The sequence below is a fragment of the Gymnoscopelus braueri genome (genome assembly GCF_963280865.1).
Source record: "Gymnoscopelus braueri genome assembly, chromosome: 3".
Lineage (NCBI taxonomy): Eukaryota > Metazoa > Chordata > Actinopteri > Myctophiformes > Myctophidae > Gymnoscopelus > Gymnoscopelus braueri.
The window spans coordinates 50,681,358-50,703,286 of NC_137612.1; the positions used below are offsets into that span (position 1 = coordinate 50,681,358).

At 41.8% G+C, this 21,929-nt stretch overlaps 1 protein-coding gene across 2 annotated transcripts in view; it reads left to right on the plus strand.

Annotated features, from left to right (window-relative positions):
* The first annotated feature begins 9,361 nt into the window (after positions 1-9,361).
* slc38a3b (solute carrier family 38 member 3b) overlaps positions 9,362-21,929 on the plus strand; it is a 51,624-nt gene continuing 39,056 nt past the window's right edge. For both annotated transcript variants that reach the window (XM_080425076.1, XM_080425077.1), the window contains exon 1: positions 9,362-9,613. The gene's annotated coding sequence lies outside the window, so the exon portion shown is untranslated. The remainder of the gene's footprint in view (positions 9,614-21,929) is intronic.

Here is a 21,929-nt window from a genome sequence, read left to right on the forward strand (position 1 = left end):
AGAAAATTTAAGCAATCCTGCCTTAGTTACCATGGCAATTTAGCTGTGAAGTTAGCCTGGTCCGGACCAGGCTAACAGCCAAGCTTTATTAATCCAGTGCCTTGTTCTTCAAGTTTTGTGAAATAGCTGTTAGTCCAATGACTCCAATCATAAACCAATGAGTTTTTCCACACTTATTCAATTCTTATGCGAAAATCGAAGATCTACAAGCCCGAAATGTTTTTGTCTTATGGCGGCCGGGGGTCCCCGGCCCCCCATGGACCCCCGCCCCCGTGGACCCCCGCCCCCGCGGACCCCCGCCCCCGTGGACCCCCGGACCCCCGTTTACCCCGGACCTCTGTTGGGGGTCAACGGGGGTCCGGGGGTCCGGGAGTACACGGGGGCCGGGTAATCCCGGACCCCCGTTGACCCCCGGCCCCCTGTTGACCCCCGGCCCCCCGTGGACCGGGGACCCCCGGCCGCCAAAAGGCAAGCTTTTCACTTGTAGATCTTCGATTTTAGAAATTAGAAATTAGAAAATTTTCCTAAGTGTGTAATTATAATTCCAACATTCACTTAAACTCCTTATGTTTAAGCCTAACTGAATTATGTATTTATGGATTTGTATATAAATTAATTGCATATTTTTGGACAACTTGTGCATTTAATTTGTCTGCAATACTTTGCCACGCTTTCTCCCTGGATCTATATTTATTGCGGCTGTGTTTCCTCTCTTGCTTATTATACATTTTACTTCCTTGTATGATTTCATGAGCTGCTGCAGTGCTGCTGTTCAGCCACAGAGAAGAACGCCGCTCTGGTTTTGGGCTCCATGATTGGTCAAGTTCAAGGATTCTGCTATCGACTTTCATGGTCTTTTATAGGAATATGTGAACTCACATTCAGCCTGGTTTAACGATCCTGGCTCGACAAACCTCTCCTTCTCAGCCCGGCTTGGCGTTCGTGGAACTGAATAAACCAGGCTGAACAGCGCAGGCTTGTCAAACCTGGATTTGCCTTTCAAACCAGGATAATTTAATTCCGCTTTCGTGGAATAGACCCCTGTTTAAATAACATTCCAAATATTGTTGGTCAGGGAAAACATGCCTATATAAGTAACAAACACATGAGAACGAATGACCAGGGTATATGTTTGCAAGGTAGCCATATCTTGGTTAGTAGCATCAATCAAGGCAAGGTGGCAGAAAGGGGTGCAGGGAGAATGAAGTGCTAGGGGGGGTGAGGTGGAGTCTGAAGAGGTGGGTCTCCAGACTATGGCGGAAAATTGGGAGTGAGTCTGCAGGTCTGACTGCAGTGTTTGTTCCACAGTTTGGGAACGAGGAGGGAGGTCTGGGACGTGTGGAGCGTTATTGTCCCGGGTGTTTAAAGAAAGGTTCAGACAGCTTTCCCGTGTTAGCTGATTTGAGTGAGCTGGATCCGGGAGGGGTTGTAGGCTTGGATCAGGCTTTGAAGGTATGGAGGTGCCATGCCTTTGGCTGCGGCATTCTGGATCATTTGGAAAGAAGTGAGCATGCCAGGAGGCCAGTAAGGAGGGAGTTACAGTCGTCAAGTTTTGAGATGACTGAGGCCTGGATAAGGAGCTGGGCTGAGACTCCGAAGGGCCTAATCCTTCGAATGTTATAAAGTGTAAACCTTCAGGAGCAAATGACCGCTGCAATGTGTGCCTTGAAGGACAACTGACCGTTGAGGACAACGCCCGGATCCTTGACAGTTTGAACCGAAGCCACCAGGGAGTTATCTATGGAAATAGTTAGATCCTGCATGCGGCAGGACTAACCTGGGAAGAAGAGAAGCTCAGCCTTGTCTGAGTTCACCTTGAGTGTGTGGTGGGAAGACATCCACTGTGAGATATCAGCCAGACATGCAGCGATGTGCTCTCCCACCTGAGTGGCAGAGGGCGATTTTCGCGATTCATATTTAGTGTGGTTACCCTAACAGGGTAGTTACTAGAGTTACAAGACTTTGAGGGAAGGTTCATAGTTTATTGCCAAATTATTAAAAAAACACCAGTTGGCCACATGGTGGCGCTATAACAGCCCACTTTACCTTTTGGCCTATAACTCTTGAACCGTAGGTCGTAAAATAAAAACATCTTTACCCCTAGATTACTTGGGTCATGACGCAACTCCCCATATAGGCCACGCCCATTTGTGTCTGGATAGATTTTCCACCATTTTGAATTTTCTTCAAAACACACCTGTAGCTCCTCCTCCCACATATTTTATCCAAATTTCACCAATAACCGTACACATGATCTCTGGACCCATGCGATGAACATATCCAAACGACATTTTGATAGTCCTCACGGTTCGTCCGTAATTGGCTTCCAAAGTTAGTGGGAGGGGCCCGTTTTACCAAAAATGCCAAAAATCAAGAACGAAACGTCCAATCAATCCCAAATTTGAATCACATGTCGAGGGTGGTTTACTCAACGAATCCCCAAAAGCATTTCCACTTTGATCCATAGGAGGCGCCACAAATGCGCAAAATGTAACCGTTTGATGCAAAAACAAGATTTTTGGAGGGATCAGTTCTCTCAAAAAGAAAAGCAAGTGATCTCAGGAGTGACGTGACAATACGATTGGCCTGTTACATTTATGGGAGGGGCCTGTTTCTTTAGTGGGAGGGGCCTATTTCCTAAAATCAAAACGGCATAATTTTTGGGGGGATCAATCCTCTCAAAATGAAACGCAAGTGATCTCAGGGGTGAGGTGACAATACGATTGCCCCGTTACATTTATGGGAGGGGCCTATTTCTTTAGTGGGAGGGGCCTATTTCCTAAAACGGCACGTATCACGAACGCGGGATTCGATCGGCACCGAATTCGAATAGCACGTCGCGCGGCCTCCGAGGGTATTCCTCCAGGCGTATTCCTCGAGTCCCGGCAGCCGCGACCGGCGTCGGCGCAACCACACTTTTCAATTTCCCAGAATTGCGACGCGTCTAGTTTCCTTTGCTAGTGCAACAGAATAGCCCTGCCTGAAGCTCATAAGCCCACCACCTCCAAGTTCCAGGTGGTTACTCATTAATTTGATGATATATGCAGGTACATTCATTCTGCCAAACATACAGAAAGGTAATTGAATGCCTATTATACATTATTATATTATAATTATGTATATATTGTATCAGGGCACATTAGGTGCATTATGTGTGAACATACATTACAGTGACATATGCCCCCAAAACTGAAGGGGCAACATTATTATTATTATTATTATTATTATTATTATTAATACTATTATTATTATTGTTGTTTTATTGTTATCATTATTATTATTTTTTTATTGTTGTTGTTGTTATTTAATTAGACATCTACATCAGTATGCCACTTGAAACAAAATCCCCCACAGGGCAATGCTTCCTAGGTGGCAGCCAGACCATTGTTTGCATGCTATTAGATTTAGGGTTATTGTTTGCAATACAGTATGGATGTTTTCATAATAAGGAGAAACCCAACATTAACGGCATCTCTTCTCTTTAAGTTTGTTTACGGTAATTACACTAAGTTAAGTTCAGAAGAAGTATAAAGATCCCCCTGTCAAATTTCGGGCGTGTCTTTGAACGATAAACATTTGAATTTAAGTTATGTGTGTCACGATGGATTAACATGACACAGCTATTCAACAATAGTTGTTGCTGACATGGTGCCAACTGCTTTCCACGTTCATTTCAGCAGGTTGTTGTTGGCACAGCTGCATGCCAGCAGTGTCTCCATCTAGTAGCAGACCCCGCATCATATCTAGTGACTATCCAGACACATACTGTAGACGGAGGTGTCAAGGAGAATTGTCAGAGTCAGAAAGTACACAGATTTTTGATTTAATCACTTAACCCATTAAGACCTGAGGCCGATTCTACAAATGCCTTCTAAATCAGTAGTTCTCAAACTTTTTCCCAACCTCAGCCTGATGGCCTGAAACTCTAATATCTCCCCCGAGCTATAGGGAATTCCCTTGGGCTTAGTGGTTAAGATGTTGGCTTTCCACGCGGGAGACCCGGGTTCGAATCCCGGGCGTTACAATGGTGCTGCAACCCGGACCGGGATTCCCTGTGGGAGGAGGTCAAAAGGGGGGTGAGTGTATACAGAGTGGTTCACAACCTCAGCTTAATGGCCTGAAAGTCTTATATCTCCGCCAACTATAAGGAATTCCCTTTGGCTTAGTGGTTAAGATGTTGGCTTTGTTTCCACGTGGGAGACCCGGGTTCAAATCCCGGGCGTTACACAAGGACCCCCACATTGATATATATTTGTCCGCGGAAGAGAAGATTTGGGTAAAACAAATGACACTTTAAAGACAAAAAAAAAAAGTAAAAAAATAGCAGATGTACAAGCTCGTCGTGCTGAATTCGCGCTGTGTGCTTGTATATCTGCTATTTTTGAGAACCACTGTTCTAATCCACTGTTCTAAGTCCTAAGAGTTTTCTTTCCGGTTTTAATAGGAGTCCTGCAGGGCTCTGGTGTCTTTTCTGTTTTCGCTCTGGGCTCTACACTAAATATCTTCGCTGTTGCGACATGTTGTGAGCTTGTAGATCTTGTTGTAGTTCTGCTATTTTCTGCGAGGGTTTTCCCCAGAATACGGATGCTGGGGTTTAAGTGGTTAGACAATAAAACAGCGTAAAAATACTTAGACAAGAAAAAGTCTTGCATTCGAAAAAAAAAAACCACTTCTGCATTCCAAATCTTACTCAAGTACAAAAGTATTAGCATAAAAATATACTAACTACCTGTATACTAATTATGAAGAATACCCAATTCGGAATGTTATATTGCACAATAATCATTTATCATTAACCACTTAAAGGGGAAGACCACTCATTTTCAACATTGAACTATGTCTTTAATACACCTTAGAGCTGTTGTGTGGAAAAAAGTCCCCCCCCCCTTCTGTGTTGCCTAGAAAAGGATAATTGATTGAGGTCATGTGATCAGTGACATACGCAGGGTGAACTTTTGGCTCCGCCCCCTCAGCCAAGAGTACACCCTGCGTATGTCTGATCACATGACCTCAATCAATTATCCAGTTCAAGGCAGCATAGAGGGGGGGGGGGGACTTTTTTCTTATTTCCACACAACAGCTCTAAGGTGTATTAAAGACATAGTTCAATGTTGAAAATGAGTGGTCTTCCCCTTTAAGCCTATTTTCAAATAGTTTACAAGATTTGGAGTGTGACGCCCACGCACAGCCAAGCATAAAATGACTTGTCTTAGTTCTACTGGATCTCTATGTAAATACGTGTACATACTGTATGCACAAAGTGCGTGTGCGTGTGCGTGTGCGTGTGCGTGTGCGTGTGCGTGTGCGTGTGCGTGCGTGTGTGCGTGTGTGTGCGTGTGTGCGTGTGTGTGCGTGCGTGTGTGTGCGTGTGTGCGTGCGTGCGTGCGTGCGTGGTAGGCAGACAGACAGACAGACAGGCAGGCAACAGGCCTATCATCAATCGTTCATAACCTGATTGCCTATAGCTTTTCCAGACCTGACCTGTCTTTGCTGTTAGTTTGAGTTAACTATAATAACTCTGACTACTTGCCCGTGGCCTTGTGGATGTGGAACCACGTGCCATGTGGTAGCATTTGAAACAGTCCATGGTAGGGGTGGCTCGGAACTTTGATGACACAGCGTCTATCATGTTCTGAGAACAGATACAGTATGTGTGGGTTCCCTTTCCCAATATCTTTAATCTACTGTAAACTCAGCTCCAGGCAAGTCCTGTTTATATATTTATGTGCATCTTTGTATGTTTTTAGTGCCATCTCAATATCCTTGGTTGAATGGGCTTTCGAGAAAATCTATAATTTTTACTCTACAGGTTACGGCCTAATTTATTCTTAATTGTATGTCAGTGTCACTCAAAAATAACTGTTATTTTTGTGTTATTATTATTTTACCGGTTAGCGTCACTCTCATGCAGTATACACTGTATAGATCAGGCTTATCGAAGAGAAAAGTGACAACAAGCAGGCTATTCTCAAACACATCAATCCATCCCAATTAGGCTTCAAGGACATAGAGGGTATAGAGCACAAAGCTTGTTAACTAAAAATAATTTGGTATGTCTCGGCCCAGGGTATTGAAGCCCCCCCACCTCAATTCCTCCTGCAGGGTCAATAAAGGTCTATTTGGATTGCCTCTTGGATGAGCGGTAGAAATGTGGTCACGGGTTGGACATTAAAGTTGCGGATTGCAGCTTTAAGTGTGTAACACTAGTCCTGCACGGCCTCAGCCTGCTGTGGAAATATTCAATTAAATCAATTAGTAAACTAGCCTATAACAGTCTGTTAGTCTGTCACGTCTGGTGACCTCTGCTCTCAGGTCAAGCCATTGTTCCCTTCCGGCTCTCCGTGGGACAGCTGTGTCTCTCTGCATTCCAGAGACACATTCCCCCCGAATTTCAGCGCTTGCAGAACTGATTAAGTCATTAGGTGGTTGATCAAAGGAATATATACTGGGCTAAGAGGAAATGGAAAGTTCAACGTCGGAAAGCACTGCTTAGGCGCAGGGGTGGGCATCTTTGATGATGGAGAGGGCCACTATATTTCCACACTCACTCCAGAGGGCCACATTGCATATACTGTCGGGCAGACACGTACCTCTTATCTCCGTATTTAAACTTTTTTTTCGTAAATTAATGCCGTACTTCGCCATTCTATGTCACACAAAGTAGCAAAAATACTGCGACGCGTTTTGAGCTTGTAGATCTGCTATTTTTGCTACTTTTGAATGGAATCCTGATTTTTTTTGTGCTATTTTTGAATCCTGAAAAGTAACATTTGTATTTAATTTCAAATGCATTCAGTTACTTAGGTTAACTTTATGAACTTAAAGTAATACTAGGTAACTTTTTAAATAAAACTAAAGTTAAATTGTATATCTTTTGTGAGTGGCAAATGTTTCACAACACCCACTCCATGAATTTCACCCCCGAAAGGCTTTTATTTATATATTTTCTATTGAACGCTGTCAGGGGCGCCTTTCCTGCGAAAATGACGTCATCTGGCCGGGAAACGGAAGCGGAAATGCACCGGTTTCCTGTTTGGCCAGGAACTACCGCACCGGTTTCCTGTTTGGCCAGGAACTACCGCGCTAATAACAAAAAGGAAACTGTTTTTAAGAGATTGTATGATTTGAAGATCGAAAAACAACAGAAAAATAAAACACAGCTCACAGTAACTAAAGCTCCACTGGCTAAGAGAAACGATCCACAGATCGTATAAAACAATTAAAAGAACGCTTTTTGAAACGCTTCCGTCTTCCGGTGAAAACAAATGGAATTCTGGATAACAGAGGAATAAACGAACGGCCTGCAGTGACAGTAATGACCAGCAGAGGCTGCTAAAAATCGTTATTTGTGGACCTGCATTGTATAACTTTAAATACAAATACATTGGACATATATATTTTTTTAAATACTAGTCATAAGCTACTAATATAGACTGAAGTCATTAAAGAGGGTCATGTTTGCGGGTCATGTTCAGTATTCCGATATTAACCTGCGGGCCGCATTAAGTGATGGTGGGGGCCGCATGTGGCCCCCGGGCCGCCAGTTGCCCAGCGGCTATCACCTTAAAAGGTAGTAGAAGGGGGAAAAAATTATGAATGAGTGCATAAATGATTTCCCAGCATTGAATTTTGAGTTTTATCGTAATTGTATGAATCGAATAAAAAAATCTTTCAAGGCGAAGTGTCTGTGCTATCATTTCCCTTTTGTTGAATACATTCTACTTCGATTATATGGAGTGGAGTCTCAGGGCTATTCATTAAATTGACACGTAATTGTCAATCATTTAATGGCTTGATTGAGGGCACCCAACTAACAACATGCGAGGAGGGGGTTGAGCGTGCACTTGCTTATAGGCCCAATATATTTGAAGTTCTCATATTTCAGCCAAGAGGAAAGTGGAGTTAGTGTGACACCAAAGACGATGACAGTCATTCAACACTTCATCGTTGAGAGAGACAGTAAACTGGTTATGTGCTCCAGACGTTTTTTTTTAAAGCCTTTAGCTTTTTGCTGTGCCAAATCCCTCCCATTAGCCTATAGCAGGGGTCTTCAACGTTTTTCAGGCCAAGGACCCCCTAGCTGAGAGAGAGAAGCAGGGACCCCCTCTATATTGTATAAAATTGTGTTTCAGATGTGACTTCTTTTTTTTACTTGGTCTGCTCTTTCTTCCCTGCGCACCTACACCTCTTTGCCAAAAATAGCCGATCTACGCCTCGCAGCAGCGTTGTGAGCTTGTAGATCTGCTATTTTTGGCAAAAGTTCTCCTCAGAATAGGGATGGTAGAGTTCAAGTGGTTAATGTAAAAAAGAAAAACAATCATATCACACAAAGATTTGGCAGCCCCCCTGTAGTAACTCTGAGGACCCCCTAGGGGTCCCGGACCCCCTGTTGAAGACCCCTGGTCTATATCATAATTTAGACGCTATCGATTGATTGATTGAATACTTTATTTAGAAGTTTGCAGAAAAAAAGCAAGAAGAAAGTACAGTTCAAATACAAGGTCAACTAAATAGGATTAAAAAGCCCAAGAAAGCCATTGGCTTGTTTCAATTGGGGTCCCCAGCAAAATGTGTTAATATGGCTTCACAATCATTTTAACCACTTTAACCATATTTTATTGCCCATACTTTGACTATTAAAAAATAGCAGATATACAAGCTCATAGCACTTGGTGCTCATAGCACTTGGTGCATGGCACGAGCTTGTAGATCTGCTATTTTGGAAAAATCCCTGGCACAAACTTTGAGATGGGGGTCCGCAGCCAAATATTGGGCATATATTGGGCCCCATTCATGTCAAGAAAGAACCCCCAATAATTGGGGGTTCTTGACATGAAAAAGTTTGAGAGACACTGGACTAAATAATGAAATATCAAACTACTAGGGGTTCTCTTCAAATTCAAAAGGTTGAGAATGACTTTAGAAGCCGATAGCCCCCCCCCCCCCCTATTTTGTGCCCGGAATTTGTGACCTCATATAGGGCTATGAGCTTGTAGATCTGCTATTTTTGAAAAATCCCTGGCACAAAATATCTTTGAGATGGGGGGTCCGCAGCAAATACATTATCATTTTGGGGGTCCTTGACATGAAAAATTCCCCCCTTTCTTCTTGTCAGACAAGGAGAAGTGGGCGCTCATCATAGTGGCGACGCGCTAACGAATTAAACAGAGGCACTGGAGACTGGAGAGGAGGCGGATCTAAAAAAAAAAAAAAACGACCCCCACACACACTTCAGCTCGATCTGCTCAATGCGACCATTTCTACTCTCAGATCCACACACGTCTCTCTCACACACACACACACACACACACACGCACACACGCACACACGCACACACACACACACACACACACACACACACACACACACACACACACACAGTTACACACACACTTTCCCCCCTGAGGTTGAGAGATCAGCCAGGCTCCGTGTTGCGCCACTGCATGCGCGCAAAAATATACACAAGTATTTAGATTGTAAAGGACAAACACCGCAGAGGAATCTATACTACACTCAAGAAAACATTGGAGAAATCATCAACTTATTATTATTGCCACTAAAAACCTGTGGAATTAATCTGAAAAGCAGCGGAGAAACCACGAGCCATTATAAGGTAAGACTGATCGTACATCTGTTGCGTTATTTTGGTTCCATTTGGTGATATTTTCCACAGTGTGATGATTACAGGCAATGCCATCCATGCATGATGTTTTATTCGTTCTGTTTTGATCACGTTTTTCTTGCAATTATGCCGGGAAAGGGCATAAAGAAGCATAACCCGTCTTTGAAACATGATAACGTGCGTTTAAATGACTCCAATAAGGCAAAACAAGCGATAAGAAAACGGATAATGACTGAATGGCTAATGACTATTTCGATCTGTAATCTATGATCTATGACGGGATTGATTGTTTCCTTTGGGGAGGGTAATCAATGATCCCCATAGTGAGCGCCAAGCGCAGATGTGAGCCCACCACCACCACCAGACCACCATGTGCCTTCCTTCCTTGGAAGGAGTCAGTTGTCACGTTCATTGTTCTACACCACTGTTTCCCAAGCCGTGGGTCGGGACCCGTGTTTGGGTCGCGGACCAATTGTTATGGGTCACGAGTAAATATCCCTTTATTTGTAATTATTATGTCAAAACATAAAAATAAAAAAATCTAAGAAATTGGATAAATTAGAAAACAGAAGTAGCCTAATGAAAATATCTGATCTATGTGAGCTAGTTTGGGTTCACTAGTTAGTTTGGGTTCACTAGTTAGTTTGGGTTCACTAGTTTCACTAGTTTGGGTCCAGGGCAAACGTCTAATTTCTCGGTCTTGAGCTAAAGAGTTTGTGAACCACTGCTTTAGATCACTGGTGTGTGTGTGTGTGTGTGTGTGTGTGTGTGTGTGTGTGTGTGTGTGTGTGTGTGTGTGGCACTGTGGCATCATTGATATGGGTCAGTCCAGTGGATTTCAACCCTTTTCATTTCTAGCACCCCCATTATGATATGCATTATATAGGCTACGGACCCCATGAGAGATCCTTATTTAAACATCTGGAACCCCACTCTACACTGTAAAATCCTCAGTGTTTAAAACTCTTGAAGGGTACAAATGGAACCAACTGGAACCCCCTAAAGGCGGTGGTTCTCAAACGTAACATTTTCAAGGACCTCTCTTAACTCTGACAGTGTACAAATGGAACCAAATGGACCCGCTAGGGTCCATTTGGTTCCATTTGTACACTGTCAAGAGTTACAGACTTGTAAGGGTCAATTTAGAACCCCCTCAAGGAACCTTGTGAGTCCCTGGACTTTTTTGATAGGACATCTATTAGGTCTAATATGCACTTAATAAAAGCAACTGTTGCCTATGTTTAGAGGCAACAGTTTAGGCAAATTGTTGGAAGAACTGCAAATAGAGCAAACCCTTATAGTCATTAGTCTATTTTAGAGCTTACAGGAAGCAGGTTTCTTTTTGCATAACGATTAATGCCCTTTAGGCCACTAAAATAGAGCAACCAGCTTCATCTGCATGGCTTGGATGTGTTCGTTTGATTTTGTCTGTGGGAAAAAAGTTCTGCTGATGTGTTTTCAATTGGACATAGTAGCATGAACGCACATTTTTTGTATTATTTCATGTATTATTGCATGTACTTCATCATTACATTAATGGCGATATTGAGACAGAAACCATTGGAATACGTAATTTAAGAAGTATTAAGCAAGCATGTTGAGAAGTAGTGTCTGATTGATATTTGATAGAGCCGAAACATTTCAGGTTTTAGACGTATCATTGGATTAGGAGCCTTCATATAGGATAAACACTGCCAAGCGTATGGATTCTTCCATTGTGCATAGATGGGAGTGGCGCTGAGAGAGGGATGCTTTAAGCGAGGTTGATCGCTCCACATGTGGCTCAGGCGTGCACCGAGAGTACCGAGAAAGATTCTGCGTAATCGTGTTTGTGTGGGTGGATGGGTGGGGGTGGGCTTATGTTTTTGACTTTGGCCTCTATCTAAACACCAACAACACCCTACATGGGAAGCACCATGTCAGGTTCACGATTGAAGTGGTGGTGGGCTGCGGGTTAGATAAGCAAGAGGGAGTCATTGACCCCAGCTAGGAGCAGATCAAAGCCAGCTGACCACTAGTGACCAGGGGATCGGTGGACAGGTGGACGGTATAGCTAGATGGGGCCCTCTAGCTGCATGGGAAACATGGGGGAAACAGCCAGCTGTGGTCATCTGTCACTCAGACACAGTTCTGTGAATATCTGTACTGTACTAGCATGGAGTCGGATCAGTGTTACGTGTCAAGTACACTGCAGAGTTTATTATTATCATGCCCCCCCCCCCACACCAGGGCTACAAATAAGCATTGAGGTTGGACCTGACCTTGCCATGTGCCTGTGTTCTATTTAAATGCATTTTATTTAAGTCTTTGGAAGGTTGTATCTATGCCTTTGTTGATGCTGTGTGTGCTTGAAATGTCATTGTGTTTGCCGCTGCTGGAGTTGTTGCTGGTTAGAGACGAAAATTATAGCTGATCTATAAGCTCACAACACGTAGCAATTCAACGCGTTGCGAGCTTGTAGATCGGCTGTTATCCTAGAAATCTATGCCTTACTTTTCAGTATCAATGACACAGACCAAGGAGTGAACTATGAATCTATTCTAACGGAAGGGAAACTAAACTGTCATGTCGGCTCAAATTATTTTATTAATAGGCTGCAACAGTGCGTTATCAGTGGAAATGTCATTGCAAAACGTGAACCTAAACTCCACCAATGTTATGTGTGGAGACTGGCAGATACTGTATCTCATGTCACCTGCAACCATTAGAAATCCTGTTCCTTCTCATGTGATCTGTTTCTTCTATAAACAACACGCTGTACAGTAGACAGCTGTCAGACTTGACAAGACTAACAACAAACGTATTGGCATACATGCAAACAAATGTTAGCCTCTTTGACTTTGTTTTAAATGCAGTTCAAGGCATTGGAACATGTAACTTTTGGGGGAGGAAATTTACATTTGATATTGTAGATATAGTAGCCTGCATTTATTCAAGGCTAAGATTCTCTTCTAGTGGGATATAAAATTGCTCATATTGATTAGTAGGCTATTTCAGTGTTTCTGTTTTTAAATTATTTCTGTTTTCCCTTATTCACATTTTTGTTCCTTATAAAACACACCTTTTATTCTACTGGAATCAATAGAATAGTACACTCGGGTGTACTATTGACACTAGTTCCCAATGTGGGGCCCAGGGACCCCCAGGGGCCGTTGAGGGCGTTCGAAGGGGTCCTTGGCTACGTGATTGATAGTTAGGAACCCAAAAATTGACCCTTATGGGTCTGTAATTTTACAGTAGAGATTTGGGTCCCAGAGATTTCAAATAAAAATGGAATGGGGTTCCGTGGCCTAATGCATATCAAACTGGGAGTCTGTGAAATGAAAAAGCTTGAGAATCACTGTGCTACAGTTTCTAGTGAGTTTATAAGGGGGGTTTCCCCCTCAGCGGGTGTTTGATCCTGTGCTGTTCTTTGTCTCTGCTTTTCACCTTCTATTATGTTTACAATTTACACGCATGTGCGTAGACACAGGCGTGCCCTGTGGGGACCTCCCACTGAGCTGCATCACAACATGAGGCTGGAAGGAATAGCAGTCACGTTTCCACTGGCTGTCATCAATGTCATCCTTTGTATTGAACTGATTGGCCTGTGATAGCGATTACCAACCTGTGGGCCGGGGGCCCACTGCTGGACCGTCAGGATATTGCAAGTGGGCAAACACAAATAAAAAAAAATTAGCATATTATTTATTTAAAACCTTGAAAAAAAAAGTTTTCATTAGACTTGCTCTGAAAATGCCCACCCATCTGACCACTTAACACGTTAAGCACTTGCTGTTCTATGCAACTTAAGTGCAACTTATTATTACAATAAGTGCCATCTCCAACATTAGATAGTTTTATAAGTAATGCTAATAATATACATATTTGTGTATTATGACACCAAATGGGTGAAAAGAATCAAATGGACTTGAAGTTAATTAAGCCAAATTTATACACTACTGTATGGCAGTGTTGCTCGCAGAAAATTAGTTATTATCAACACATTCGTAGTACTGTGAAATGTAAATTAGGCTTTAGACGAACTGGAAAAACCCATTGCTTTGGAGAAAATACTGTCCTTTATCCAGCTCAGAGTATGCCGTTGAAATGGACCACTGGTTGTGTGTCAGTCAGTAGTGTGTCATGTCACTTGGTAGTGTGTCACTTGGTAATGTGTCAGTTGGTAGTCTATTGACAGTAGTGATTATTGATTTTGAGCAGATAAAATACATTTCATCCAATAGCATAGTGGTTGTTGAGACCAGTTGTATACGCAAGGGCGCTGGGCGGACACGGTCACCTCGGAAAACAAGGAAGTGTTGATCAAATAGAATACATTTTTGGTTGTTGTTGCCTTTTTCTCGCTTCAAATGTTTTCAAAAACATTCTTGAGAGCAATGTTTAGTTGTAAATGACATTGTGTGTTTGTTTACATAGCTGTCATGTTGGATATAGCACAAAATCAAGCAGCGTCTTTGATTAGACAGCAGTCTGTTATTGAGCTCATTGGTCATTATTCAGAAATAACATACCGCTGATTTCAGCGATTGACCAATCAGAATCAAGCATTCAACCAAGCCGTGTAATAAAATAAGGTATTGCATAGATAGAGTACATACATAGCCGACTTCATTGAGTGAAGGAGGACACTCACCCTGGCTCTTTTTTCTTCAACATTGATTTGAATGTTTAACCATATAATCATACAATGAATAAAGAAAATAACTGATGTTAAAGGCATACTAGGTAACGTTTTCAACAAAACTAAAGTTAAATTGTATATCTTTTGTGAGTGGCAAAAGTTTCACAACACCCACTCCATGAATTTCACCCCCGGAAGCCTTTTATTTATATATTTTATATTGAACGTGGACTGGGGGGACTTTCCCGGGGAAATGACGTCATCTGGCCGGAAAACGGAGGTGGAAATGCACTGGTTTCCTGTTTGGCCAGGAACTACCGCAACGGTTTCCTGTTTGGCCAGGAACTATCGCGCTAATAACAAAAAGGAACCTCACGCTGATTTTAAGAGAATGTAGGATTAGAAGATCGAAAAAGAACAGAAAAAGAAAGCACAGCTCATGGTAACTAATGCTCCACTGGCTAAGAGAAACGATCCGTAGATAGTATAAAACAATTAAAAGATCGCTTTTTGAAACGCTTCCGGCTTCCGGTGAAAACGAATGGAATTCTGGGTAATCGAGGATTACGGAAATTGTATGCAGTGACGGTAGTGACCAGCAGAGGTTGCTAAAAATCGTTAGTTGTGAATTTGAATTGTACAACTTTAAACATTGTGAGCTTGTAAAAAAAAAATGTTGAGTTATGCTTGGAAGGGATCTCACACTTACCATTTTTATATATTTTACAATTTCTGGAAATAAACCATATCATCGCCATTCTTGGGGCAAACATTTGGCGAAAATAGCTGATCTACACATCCAGAAAGCATCCCTTTGCACCGTGTTGTGAGCTTGTAGATAGGCTATTTTCTGAGAGGGGGAAAAAGGAGCGGACCTAGTATAGAGCCGCACGGGACCCCAGTCAACTAAATACAACTAAAGTACAGTAGTATCTATGTAGCGTTAAAGTAGTTAAAGCTGCATGTAGCTAATGTAACTTTCCTCTTCTACCCTGGATTTTAACCCGGTTGTGCTGAATTTCTTTACTAATAGAGTCTGCTTGCTTGCTCAGGGGTCAGAATAAATTGAATCTTGACCATCGGGTCAAAATTCGTGTCAGATCCTGTGTCTATAGGTGAGACATGACCTTTGACACAATCTAATTGTCTCAATAGAAGAGCAGGGAGACAAAATACAACCACCTTAATTGTATAAGTTAAATTGAATTAACATAGATTGGACAAACTTACATTTGTTTAGTTTTTTTAACATAGTGTCGCTTTAAATGTGTAATTTGTTAGTTTCCGTTTTGAACTTGTGAACTAGCACTAATATTCTCTTTAACCCATTAAGACCGGGAACGCATCTGTGTCATTTTAGATGTCTTTGGCTATTCAAAAATAGCAGATCTACAAGCTCATAGCGCGGAATCATGTTTTTTTTTTTTTTTAGAAAACATTTTTAGAATCGGCCTCAGGTCTTAATGGGTTAATCCTGTTTGACTCAAATAACCTGTGTCCATACAGACATTGAAAACTGAAAAGTCTATCTGTCTGTCATTCTATTTCAAAATCTCTGGTCATTGAGCAATGACAATGACACGAGTGTCATTGATCCCAGCCTTCACAGGTACAGGAACAGAGTGAATTGAGTTCATTGGGTCATTGCCGCAAGGAAGATACATTTGAATGTTAACTAAGGCTACCCTACTATGCTATTATAGTGATGTTTTGACTCCATGACACTTATTTGGTAAGAATAGCTTGTCATTACGATATCATCACTACATCTGAGTTGACTCATGACTTCTTTGTTTGTTTGGATCGAAATGTTTGCTCACAAACAGCAATTCACCCCTTCTTCTGACTAGGGATGCAGCGTTTAGCAGATTTTGCTATTGACCACAATTGAAAACATCACGGTTATATAACCCTAAGTGTTTATTGTTATTACATTGTATTATTGTTTGTATTATTTGGCTACTGTATTATTTGTGTTTTGCCAACAAAGAAATCATGTGGGGAAATATAATAAAACCTCTACTTTATAAATACTCTTATGATTTTATAAGATAATATAATAAATGTTTGCATAATACCTTCATCGTAAAACCATAAACCGTGTTTTCTCCTTAAATTTTTACCATATAATCGTTGCATCCCTACCTCTAACTAGCTAAATACTTCTCTGTTTTTATTTTTTATTTTGTAAAGCACTTTGTAACATTGGCAAGAAAGGTGCTATATAAATAAAGTTCATCACAACTCAGACATTCTAACTGGCTTAAAACGTTTTGAGCGGTCAAAAAAGTTCATCCTTTGTGCAGATTTCAACAAGCAAACAACCCTTTTTTTTTGTGTAACATGTTGACTTAACAGAGTGAAAGCGCACATAGCTACCGTGGCCACAGTGGAGAATGTTTGGGTCAAGTGCCTGTCACTATCGTAGGACACAACCACATGTTCCTCTGTCCCCTGCACTGCGGGCACGTGGCGGATAAGCTGGCACTGCCTGGCTCTCTTGCTCCCTTGGCTGAACCTCGTGCCTGTTCTGGACACACTGAACTGGGCATGCTCATTTTCATGTGCCCGCCACGGGCCACCACCCGCTACCACCACCCGCTACCGCCACCCCCGTCCCCTGTCCTTGCGCTACGTGCCTTGCGCTACTGCTAACCATCTCTAAGTGACAGAAGATTAACCACTTAAACCCCTCTACTGTACTTGGCACGCTATTTTTTGACTACACCAAATCTCTTTGCCAAAAATAGCCAATCTACAAGCTCACAACGTGACGCAGATCTGCTGTTTTTGGCAAACCCCCAAATATTGATGCTGGGACTCAGGTGGTTAAAGGTTTCATGACATTCAGTTTTACAATCATGTATCATGGTCCTTCAAATGTGTATTAAAATGTTTTAACTGAAAAATCCACTCCATCCATGGCAGGTTTTCTTCTCTCTGAGGGATTTTGCCTGTCAATCATCGCCTCTGCACATTTTGGCTGCGGATGTGATGCGTTGTGAGCTTGTAGATCTGCTATTTTTGAACATGTGTGAAAGTGTTAGAACTACTGATTTAGGGGTATTTGTAGAATTGGCCTCAGGTCTTAATGGGTTAACAATGCATAGGTTTGGCTATATGTATTTTTGACATAGCATATATTATGCATATGAATATGCATTAAGACAAATTTTCGTGACGGAAAGAAAAACTTTCACCACGGATGGGTCCTAAACCCTCTTATAGGAGCGGTTACACCGCTCAAAAATGGCATAAAGTAGCATGTGAGTTCAGTGGTTTTGCCACCCTCACATCTAGTCAGGCATAATTAGATGTCATTTAAGTCCAGTGACCCAGAAAGGGACACAGTCCCACATAATCACTCTCATGGGGATACATGCCAAATCTGTTACTCAACACAGTGTCCCACACTGGACCCAAGTCAGTAGAGTGTAAGGTGACACGCATCGTCCTTATAGCTTATAGAAGTGGTAATGGACAATTTGTCTCAAACTGCAAACAATGTCATGTAAAATGTATACATGTTAGATTACATATTTCTGGAAGAAATATGTGTATGACTAGACTTTAGACTCATTTATTAGCCCACAAAATAACACAACCCAAGAAGTACAAATGCTTTCACAAAATTAAAATGCAGTATAAGCTATGTTTTAATTTAAAGGGCCCTGCTGAAAAAAACAACGACCCTTTGTTAAAAAGATTAAGCTCTTTATTCTGAAAGAATCATTGTTTGTCCAGTAACAGGTGTCTCCTGTTCTCTCCAGCTCTTTAGTAAACAGAAAATACATTTTCAGGTCAGGATACACTATAGAATGTATCAATTCGATAGTGTTCCAGTCCCAATTTTGTCTGCTCATTTATTTAGTTTCACTTGTTTATCCTGTATTCTTAGAGTTCTCTCTCCTGATTGGATATTTAATAATTGGTATCGTGACCTGAAAATGTACTTTCTGTTTACTAAAGACCTGGAGGGACGGGGAGACCCCTGCTACTGAACAAACACTCGATAGCAATGATTACTATTGGAATATAGATATATTTAACACACATTTTAACAAAATAATTATAATATTTACACTCCAAGGCTTTAATTTATGTACTAGTCTACTAATTAAATCAAGCAATTCCAGAATGTCACTTGATGCCATGACAGGTCATGGCAATAAGTCTAAAAATGTCCTTGAACATCATGAGTATTGTTTTATAGTGGCTTCTCACTACGGGCACATAATCACCATTATCATTGGAGCCTGGAATCACAGAAAAATACAACCGCTCCTTTAATTCCATAAACAGTGCCCTGGTGGTTGTTCCCGATACATAAACAGCAGGGCTACATCTAAAATAAACAAGAAATTATGACGCAGTCATATTAATACCAGGTTGCTCTCTCCAGCGTCCCCGCACGGAACCAAATGGACCCGTGGTCCTGTACCCTTTCGCTCGCGGGGTAACAAATCGCTGTTGGAGGCAGCGCTGTGTGTGTATGAGTCAAGTCAAGAGTTTGTTTGGTGGCAACGACCACACTTTTTTTTTTAAATATAGTTTGCTTGGTGGCGACGACCACACTTTTTTTTCTTTTCTGGGCTATGATCCCATAGCATGGGAGGATGCCCGTCGTTCAGAGTATGGGGAAGTCTCGGGGAAGTGGATGCTTGTTTCTTTCCAGAACCTGGCAACTCGTGTTGCCAGGTTCTGGAAACAAGCAACCAGTGTTAACTCGTTCGCCATTAACGGTGGCCTCGCAGGAAATTTCAACGCATGTTTGACTATCATGAGACTCCACAATGACTAGCAGTAGAGAGAAAAACAACTTTGCCTCGGTTATAATAGACGAATCTCCCTAACCCACGCGCTCCCATTCTGACAACGGAGGGGGTTTAAAAAATGACGACACGGGAATCTATGGAAAAAAAGAACGCCACTTTTCACGTCGGTCGGTGAGTAACGAGACATCAAAGACAACACTTAATTTGTCCGGTATTCTCCTTTAACACCACTGTCAATAGAAGTGTAAGCCCGAATAGCCTTTCATTTTAAAGACAGCGGTTAACTTGAAACAAGTATGGGACAGGTAAAGTTAGGCTTGATCTTGGTAGCTTACATGAGTGATTCTGAACCTTAAGGACACCCAGTTTGGGATTTACAATGGATTAGGCCACGGACCCCCAATTTGATTTACATCCTGGGACACATCATACATACTGTTAAATCCTCAGAGTGTAAACATTGAACCAGATCGACCCCTTAGGGGGTCCACTTGGCTCCTAACAATCAATCATTTAGCTGGGGGGGGACCCCCTAGAACCACCTCAAGGACCCCTGAGGGTCCCCAGACCCCTCATTGAGAACTTACAGGCACCCAAACACCTGGTACATATTGTGACAGCTATCTTCAAATGCTATAACATAGAGTCTAACCACGCCCCCTGAAAGCTGCGAATGGAATGTTTGTCGTTTCATAATATTTTTGAATTTCCATTCATGCTAAGCAGCAAGCTATATGCGTAGACTAATTTGGTTTACAGCAGGACAAATTCACGCGACTGCAAAGATGAAATGGGAGTGGGGCGAGCGGCGGACACCCGCTGCAGTTTCTTCGCCTTTACATCGTTTCCTGTATGACTGAAGCATTTGAAAATTGTCAACAGTCAACAGTCTGTGTCGAGAGACTATGGCTTTGATAACTCCCTCTCTTCATAGGGAGTGTCATAACCATGCCAGTCTTGTCTTGTCTTGTAGTTCCCCGTACCATGTATAGTGGGTTTGATTTATAGCGGTCTTGATTTCTTTTTAAAGCTGTAGTGGGGATCTATTACCCTCTCTAGCTGTGAATAGCGGCAGCAAATGATCTCCTGGCAGAAGGGACACATTGGAAACAATTAAGCCGCTGTATGCTGGTCTTCTGCCCGGAAACCGATCACAATACACCATTGTTCTTTACCACTCAGCACTGTATGGCTCTGAGATCACACTGGGAAATGGTAAAGTGGCCATTGTTAAAGTGGCCATTGTCACCGGGGTGGCCAGTGAATTGATGCTTTACAAAAGAAAAGAAAAAAAGAAGGGGTTCCCAAACTTGTTTCACCTCAAGACCTAAAAGATACATTTGGTGTCACTGCAGGACCCAAACTTACAAAAATGCATTATGAATTAATCACTTAAGCCCTATTACAAAAATTGTTAACAACTCACAACGTGTCACAATGTGACACATTGTGAGCTTGCAGGTCTGTTATGTTCTCTATTTCTGAACATTTTTGAAATGTTCCAGTCATTTTCATTGTTTTCTTTTAATTTGAAAATAAATAAATACATAATATAAATGGGACATTTGCTGGTCAGTGCACCCACCATCCACTATGCTTGTGAAACACTGACCTAAATCTTTTATCCTTCATTCCTTCCCTTACCTCCACACCATGTCCTCATCAAACCCCTCCCTGCTGTTCATTAGGGGAAATCCCTGCTGGGATGTATCATTATAGCATTAACCTAATTACTGTTTTACAAACCAGAACTTTCTCTGTAATTCAGGGGTTCCTTGTTATGAGGGACTTGTTCTTGTTTTGTTTTATCACCTAGTTCCGTTTGATTCACAGACATATGATTTGTTGGGGGGATTTTCTTTCTTTTTTTTGGGGGGGGGGGTCATTGGTCTGTAACAAAGTACATTTACTTGAATATGTGATTATTATTATTTTTTGGAAGGTTATGACTTTCACTCAGAGTTCAAACCCCAGCTGAGTGAATACCAAAGACCATACAAATGGCACCCAATGCCTTGAGTATCTGTACTTTCACTCCACAGCTCAGTGGCCTTGCTGTTAGAGCTGTTGCCCTCAGAGGTCAGGGTTCAATCCCCCGGCCGAGTCATACCAAAGACTATAAAAATGTTACCCTATTGTGGAAATAGGAGATCTACAAGCTCACAACGCAATGTATCATTCACCACGTAGGGAGAGATAGGAGTTGCTTTTTAATATAGTCATGCATTGATATTATAATAGTAGTAATTTAGTAATTTAAAAAAAGTAGTATAAAGTATTTTTAAGTACTCCAGTACTTTAACTCAAGTACAAATTTGACTTTGAATTTTCACTTGTGGTTGAGTAATATATTTGACCAGGAGTATACAGTTTGACTCAAGTACTGGGGTTGAGTACTTTGTCAGCCACTGATCTGTAGGCTTGTGCCATTACCATTATTACCCATAAAACACAGCGATCAAACATCATAGGGTGGTCACACACTTCAAGTAGACCTTGACCTTTGTCACTTGTGCTTCGGACTTGTTTGCTTTACTCTGTAATGAAGTTCTGGCAAACAACAACATTGTCATGTCATCCCGTGCTTTATCTCTGCTCAGTGAGAGAGTTCACAGGTAGGGTGTAGGGAGTGACTGTGTAAATACACAACTAGAGACATCATAGCCGCACATTTATTGTGATTCAGATGAGCAAAGTCACAGTACGGCACTACCCTGCAAAGATGTGTGCTTGCATTGTGTGCCTCTGTCAAAGTCGAGGATAAATGAAACCACATAATACAGTATGAGGTATCTGAAGGTTTATATTAGGGTGCACGGTACTATAAACAACATAGAAGGTAGCTTTGTACTCAAAGTCCGTTTTTGTTTTCACTTTTTTTCTGTTTGAATTGGTTGTATTTCTTAAA